We start from the raw sequence: 7,890 nt of genomic DNA on the forward strand, positions 1-7,890 counted from the left end.
ACATCTGCTTGTTAGGCTGGGCTACTGTCAATGTCCTGTACAGGTATATGTTCAACAATTGCTGGTGTAGGCCTACAGGCTATAATCAATTAGGGACCGTTATTTATTTAAGGGGCTACCGGAGGAGTTTTGGGAGCGTTAGTCAAAAAAGACGTGACCCTCCCTCGCCAGCAAGACATTTTTCTATGACACTCCAAAGTGATTGAGAAAAAACGCGTGACCCTCCCCAGTCCCAACAATTTAGGCTATTGATGCCTTCTGTCTACTGGGTCAATTTGGGAGCTTGCATGCTTCGACTCCTTCCTTGAAATGCCTTGAAAAGGCTGTCGCACAATTTCACAAATAATCACTGGGACTGAAACAAACCTGTCAACTTTTCCCGGGTTTATCGCGTATTTCACTTTTTCCTGTCTTAGGAGGAGCTGCAGGGCTGTCGCAAGGGGGTGCGAGGCCCTGTACGAACTTGACAGATGCATGAACTTACGTGCATGAAATCATGCGATAGCTTACTTTACACATAGCCAAGGCTACCGTCGGTGCATTTTAATAGTAGCCTAGTCTAATAAGCTACACCAGCTTGTCTTTAAGAGGGGAAATTGTATAGCCTATAACATTAGCTGAGTATTTGGCCATATGGTGTTTATCATAGGCTACATCATGAAACCAAATAGTGTAACAAAGGCGAACACTTTAACAGGGGAAATTAATTGGGCATGAATCATTGTGCTGAACGGTATTTGTCAATGCAGAAACACACGACATTCAAACTGTTGATAAGATGTGCACTATGGAAATTGGTCTGTAGGCTAACAATGTACTTGTACAGGTAAATGTTCAACAATTGCTGTACAGGCTATAATCAATTAGCTAAATCATTTGTCAAGCTGTTTAAATTTGTGCTACATTCAAACGCAAAAAGTGCTTTGATATATTTTTCGTTTGAACGTCGGCAAGCAGGCATGCTGCGGTTGCAATGAATGAGGATAATTGGTTTTATCTGCGGATTTATTTTTTGCATTATTTTGAATATGACTCGCTCCAGTCTCAACAGCACTTTCCACACGCATCTAAGTTCTAACACATATCCCCTCTCGCTTTCTCTCTCTCCATCCCTGCACACGGTGCTTTCTTAAAGGAGCTGCACCATCTTACAACAATTGCATCTACATTTTCATATTAGAATGTTTTGTCAATTGTAAGCTTAAACTACCGTGATCAATTTAAGTTCCCGTGCCCCCGCTGAAAGTCTCATGCGCTTATCGTTACACTATCAAATCTATAAGTAACCGTGACAAATAGGGTATAAGATATATAAACTCACGCTATTGTATTATCATATATGTTTGGTAATGGCTCAACTGTCTCTGATTGTTCTACTGACTTGGAAACTGCATCATGGAAGCAGTAAGTCAAGTCGCAAAAATAGTAGTGGCAGAACTCCCAAGTGCCACCTTGTGGTTATTTGTGTCAACTGCAACTGCCATTTCTGCCGAGAATATGGTGCGCGATTTGTGCGCGATTCATGCAGGAAACCGTCTAAACTTAATGGATACCCACTGTAATTATGTCCCAATGGAGCAGTATCAGACTCATATTCTGACTAGAATTAAGTATGGCTACGTCAGGATAGCCTACATCCTCTTCAAAATCTAAAATAGCAAAATTATTTATTATAGCTATATCTATTATAGCTATATTATTTCTTTCGTCCCCCATGCCTGTTGTCTCGTCCAGAAAGGACGAATGAAACAAAATGCATGTTCAAATTTTTGCTGAAATGATTCTTGATTCTTGGTTTTGTTCAGAGCTGAAAATGCAATTGTGTTTGACAGAGGGCAGATGTAGGTTGCTAGTGACAAAATATTAGCTTTCAGTGTGTTACGATGTCTTTGTAAATTATGTTTAAGTAAAAAGTGTTTCATTCTTCTCGGTTCTCCCCTAACCTACAACCAGACAGTAAACTGTTGCAATCTGTGTTCGTTTGCATAGGTCATCTCTTTCATTGCTCTTATTGGTGGTTTTCGATCTTTCCAATTGCGTCAGGAGCCATTTTAATTGGTTTCCATTGGTAACGCCCTTTTGGAAATGGGCCGTGAATGAACCTTCCCCAGACCCACTCTCAGTTACAACCATGGAGGTATTATATATAACTGGAGAGAGTGACTAAGTCCCGCCCTCCATACAAATGAATGGTGGAAGCTAGGCTAGTAAATCCGGCCAATTCATAGTCAACGCCATATTGAACACTGGGGTTCGGATCCAGAGCCAGTCGGCTCTGACCATGCGCCAAGTTCCAAAGCTGGAAATGACGCATGGACCAACGTCGATTTTTATTGGATATTCTGTAAAAAGAGAGTCGTCCTCCAGTAAGAGGGTGGCGATAATGCACATACATTGCTTGCCACGTAACAAGAAGAAGAAAAAGAAGGAACGCACATAGAGTCCGAGTGTAGTCGCCCTGAAGTGCAACTTAATTTCATTGGATAATAGCGGCTCTAACGAATAGCAGTCTGCCTGCCATCCTGCTGCTGCAAATATGCATTCGAACATGACGTGAAATATCCGTAGTCGAACTATAAATAAACTATTCGGTTTTTAGTGACATGTGTAGCGCATTTTTACAGTCTATGATTAATTTGTTTTTTATTTTATTGTTTGCCATCTCATAGCGGGTGCTCTAAACGTATTCTAGCGTTGGCCCATGACCAAATCCAGCCAATAATAGCCAGTAGCCACAATAATGACTGGAGCCAGAGCCCTCAATAGACACCCTGTTTCGAAAATGGAAGATAATGCACAGAACGGCCAGCCTGTGCGGACAATTACGTCCCCAACTCATCTAAAATGTGGTGTCTGGAAATACTTTGGGTTGCATGTTGATGGTAATGATGGTAACACCGTTAAAGAGAACGTAGTCTGCGGACTCTGCAGAAAACAGTTTACTTACGCATCCACGGCATCAAATCTTCGCGCTCACCTGTCGAGTTACCATCCAAATGAGGCAGCGGCACAGTAGACGGCCAGAGCATCGCCAGGCGTCCAACATCGTATGATTGCATACTTTCTGTAAATCCTAAATTATGTCCGGGGTCTGCTATTTACTTAGGCTGTGCAAAGCACAGGTATTTATTTTGGGCAGGCTTATTCCAGGCAGACTTTTATTTCTTACATTGTGCGTTTTATTGTGAGACATGCATTTCGTTTGGAGCGGCATACCAGGCTATCAAAAGCAGACGATTTTCGGTTTTGGTATGGGATTTAATTTACTTTTTGACTTGTATTATATAGTTAAATGTTGAAACTGATGGGCACTTAAATCTAGGGGGTATTTGATGATCACTGTAAAGTTTTGTGTAGTTGGAAAAGTGTTGGAATTTCCAGCTTATTGCGAGACAAGGCAGTCCCTTTCACTCATTCATTGAACGTGCGCTGAATGCCTCGCGGCAACAATTGTGTTTAAATGTAGTAGCCTACTGCTTCAGCCTCTAGCAAGCTCAAAAGGGGGCGGCTATGGGTAGCTTGAGAGCAACATGTTGGAGACCTATGGTGTAACGAGACAAGGGCTTTATGCCGCTGTTGTGTAATTTATTGTCTTTAATCATGTTTAGGCTATTTTTGTTCAGGACAAACAACAACGAAACAAGATCAATACAATTTTCTTTATTTGTCATATGATGCATAAATAACCATAATATACACGTCTTCTCATAGGCTCCTCAAGAAATACGCACTGAATAACGTTTGACTGTAGCCGACGGATAGGTATCCACTCATCGCGCATGAGACCTTGTGCCCAACACGGACTTTCGTACACGGAGCTGGTTCCAAATGCTCCATGCGGCGCCATACTTGAAAATGGCGTATGCTAACATGCCGAAGCTAATCTGCACGCTCTTGACCTCCTGATTACAACTGAGAAGGGTCTGGTGTCAACCAGGCTAATGTTGTTCCCTCATTTTTTTTTTCTGATTGGCCACCTGTTTGCTTATAAAAACAAAGGAGGGGAAATATACATTTTTCCAATAATTTCCTACCCTGCTATGTATTTCGTTGTTGCATTTCGTTATTGGGTGTTGAACAAGATATTGACAGCACAATAACTTTAAAAACAATGTTAATGCATTTGTGGAGAAGAAGGATGGTTTGGGTGTTCTACCTACAGCTCACGGTAAGCTATTTCGTTGCTCTGATTGGTTAGGTCTATCCAATTGAGTGCAGAGGCATTTTCCCCACTGTGTCAGTTGAAATACGTCACGTATAATCACGTCAACATCAGGCTAACTCCTCCCTAGCCTGACATCATCTTACTCAATTCTAGTCAGAACTTATGTCTGATACTGCTCCATTGGGAGGTAATTAACGGGGTCTTAGAAGCTTCACGCGGCAGCGGTTTTGTTCCAAACAAAATCAACCGAAGAGTGCTCAGATGACAATGTTGCTCATCTGTCCATCGAACAAAGCCCGCCCAGACAATTTGATTGGTCCGAACAGCTCTGGTTCGGGCATAGTTGATTGATTGGTTTATTGACAAAACATCAGTTTTTTCCTTTACAGGAACACTGTTCTTCCTGTGGTCAAACAAATCATATATTCTTTCTTAAATTCTTTCTTTTTTCTCTTTTTACAAATCATACACACAACAGAGGACAAAAACACAAGACTTGCACACAAAACAACAAAAACAAACACAAAATAGGAATTGAAGGCACTCATAAAGGTTATACAGGTTATACGTTGGTCCCATTACTGCCTTTTACCATATACAGAGGGCGAAAAAGATAAAAAGATAAGCACAAATGAATAGGGCAGATCAAAAAAGTAAAGTACATCCAAGAAGTAAAATAATCATGTATTTTGTATGAACAAATACAGTTTTAATTTTGTTTTAAAGCCTTTGTCACTGTTTTCCTTAGTCAAAAAACTAGGTAGAGAATTCCATGCAACCTTTCCTCTATAATGCAGTGTTCTTTGTCCAGCCCCTGTTCTGTACGCAGGTAACAAAAATCTTTTCTCAACTGAGTATCTTGTCGAGTATGTGTGTGTACTACAGGAAAACACACAAAAAATAAATAAAGTAGCTGGACACTTTTTCATAATTACATTTTTTTTACAAAACTGAGAAGAGTACAGTGTAACCTGTTTTTAACTGATAACCAGTTCAATGCATTTAACATTTCAGAGACTCTTGTTCGGTATGAACAATTGAACACAATATGTGCAGCTTTGTTCTGAACAACCTGTAACTTGTTGAGATTATTTTCTGATGTATTAGACCATACCACAGTACAGTAGTCCAACTGGGACAGAACTACTCCACAACGGAACAAGTCCAGACCGAACAAAGGTTGTGGGTGGGGCTAAGGTCAGCTAGGTCCCAGGCTAACTCCTCCCATCAGCAATTACAAATTGTACATTTTCCAATGTACAATTGGAAGGGGTCATTGCAAGGTATTTTTTGGTATATATCCAGAAAGCGTGGGCTCATTTTACTAAATTTTGCTCTCAATTTAGTAAAATGGCCGCGACTTTTAAAGACTTGGCGTTAAGCTGTTATTTGAAAAAAGAACAAAGAATGGCACAGAAGTCATAGCTATAGCGCTATCCTATTGCGTGCAGAGGGAATTTGAAAGACAACCGTTTATCCTGCCCTTCGGATTGAGCACTGCCAACGGTGAGTTCCCAGACCCAACATCTTGATGTGGCTCTGGCTCGTCAGGCTAACAATGCTATTCTTCACAGCAAAATTCTGTGTCTCAGTTCGTCTGTGGCAATGTGGCTGCATATCTTTATCTCCTTAAGGCCCAGGGCTTGTGTTTATGCTTCTGCTGACAGCTAGCGTGGCATTTTCTGGTTTTCGACCAGTTTTCTATGGCCGTAGCGGCATTGGTGGTTCAGGAGAGTGAGTGAGAGTTCAAGGCGTGTTTGATTCAGTGTGTACAGAGCAGTAGTGGTATGAGAGTGAGTGTGTGTGTCTGTGTGTGTGCATGCCGTAGTGTGTTTGAGGAGTGAGCTGGGTAGCTAGTATCATCAGTAAAAGACGACAAAAAACAACCAAACAAAATCATAAAGTGTGTGTGTGAGAGAGTAGAGTGCTGATGCGTTTGTGTGTGCATTGTGTAGCCTTGGCACTGTGTGTGTAGCCTGGAAATCAGACTCTCTGACTTCGCAGAGAGTCTGGCCTAGATCCATAGGCAAACGTTTATTTCCGGGTGGGAGGGCACAGTTTGAGGTTTAAAATCATTGGAGTTCCTTTGAACCGGCGTTTCGTCATACAGAGAAGTTTATCTGCATCAAGCAAGTGTGCATCTTATCAGCAAACAGTCACACGTTTCATCTGAGTAACTCTCGCCAAAATGCATCATATGGTGTTTTGTGAATGTACCCAAGTCAAACTTTCATATAAATGCATAAGTACGTCCAAAGCGCCACTTTTAAGCTTGTATGCGTTGTTGTTTTCAGGTGAAATTACCTTTTGAATGGGAATCCTATAGGGCCACTACTTTTTTGATACAATCGCGTCAAAATCGCAATTTTTCAAACACTAAGAAGGCTCGACACAACATGAAACTTTGATCGAAGTATCATCAGTGTCTCTACACATGAACTTGAGCATTGAGAACATTGTTGGTGTACACAGAGTTGACTAAAAGAAAGGTTTTGAACAACTCACTTGTTTTTTCTGCTCGCTGCCATCTTGCAAGGAGTGAGTTGTCCAAAATCTTTATTTTTAATAAACTATGTGTACACGAACAATGCTCTCAATGCTCAAGTTCATGTGTAGAGACACTGATGATGCTTCGATCAAAGTTTCATGTTATGTGGAGCCTTTTTAGTGTTTGAAAAATAGCGATTTTGACGCGACCATGTAGCCTACTAAACTAAAGTTTGACTCGGGTACGTTCGTATTTCAAGTGACAAAATTAAGGTATGGTTAAAGTTTAGCTGACGATATAACATCCTACTCGACTGTGACTTTGTTCGTGACACTGCTGTTAATAGGCTAAACTAGAAAGAGCTAAAATAACTCACACCAACCTTATTTCCGCCTTTTATTCACATTTGCTCAAAGATTTCATAAGTATAAGCCCTTTTCGCTCCCTAAGTTGATGTATTCCAAGCGGTCTGCTTCAGGGGCGGGGACGTAGTAATTGAAACACCATGCCTGTGTAACATAATCGCTCTCAGGGACGCCCTCTGTTAGCTGGTTGGTTTGGCTGCCCAACCTCCGAAGTAAACGAGGGCGAATCAACCTATTCCAGACAGAGTACTGTAGGGAAAAGAAATCGAGCGGAAGTACGTAGGCAGGCAGAGGCCAGGCTAGTGTATGTACATTATGTGAGGGTGAGGCATCTCTGAGTATGTGAAACATGGATGATACAGAGTGTGTGCGTGTGTGTGTGCAAGTATGCAGCTTGGATGACGCAGATCCAAAGAGTGTGTAAGACAGTAGTTCCCAGACTAGAGGGTAGATGCCCCTAAGGCATACAGAGCTACTGTGGAGGACTGTGGCATGGCAAAGGAACACAACAACGAATATGTGGCCTTACTGCTTGCAGCCATGTTCGATAAGCCTGCCTCTAGTGCCAGGGGAAAAAGGCCAGAGACCCGACAGTTTGCTAAAACACTTCAATAACTACACAACTTGCAACATCTACACAACATACAGAACTAGCAGATATTTCATCATTCCCAAAACAACTGAACCTGTGGGAGTGATTTAACAAAGGATATATAAAATTGTTACAGCAGATGTTGAGGGTCAACAGTCATTTTAACACATCAACGACAGACCAACAGAAAACAGTCACATCAACTTGCAAAGAAAAGGACAAAACTACTTTCTGTCATCCACCCATCTTTTCCTCTGCCTCATAGAAAGGAGACTGCTGA

Source organism: Alosa sapidissima, chromosome 16 (genome assembly GCF_018492685.1).
Source record: "Alosa sapidissima isolate fAloSap1 chromosome 16, fAloSap1.pri, whole genome shotgun sequence".
NCBI lineage: Eukaryota > Metazoa > Chordata > Actinopteri > Clupeiformes > Clupeidae > Alosa > Alosa sapidissima.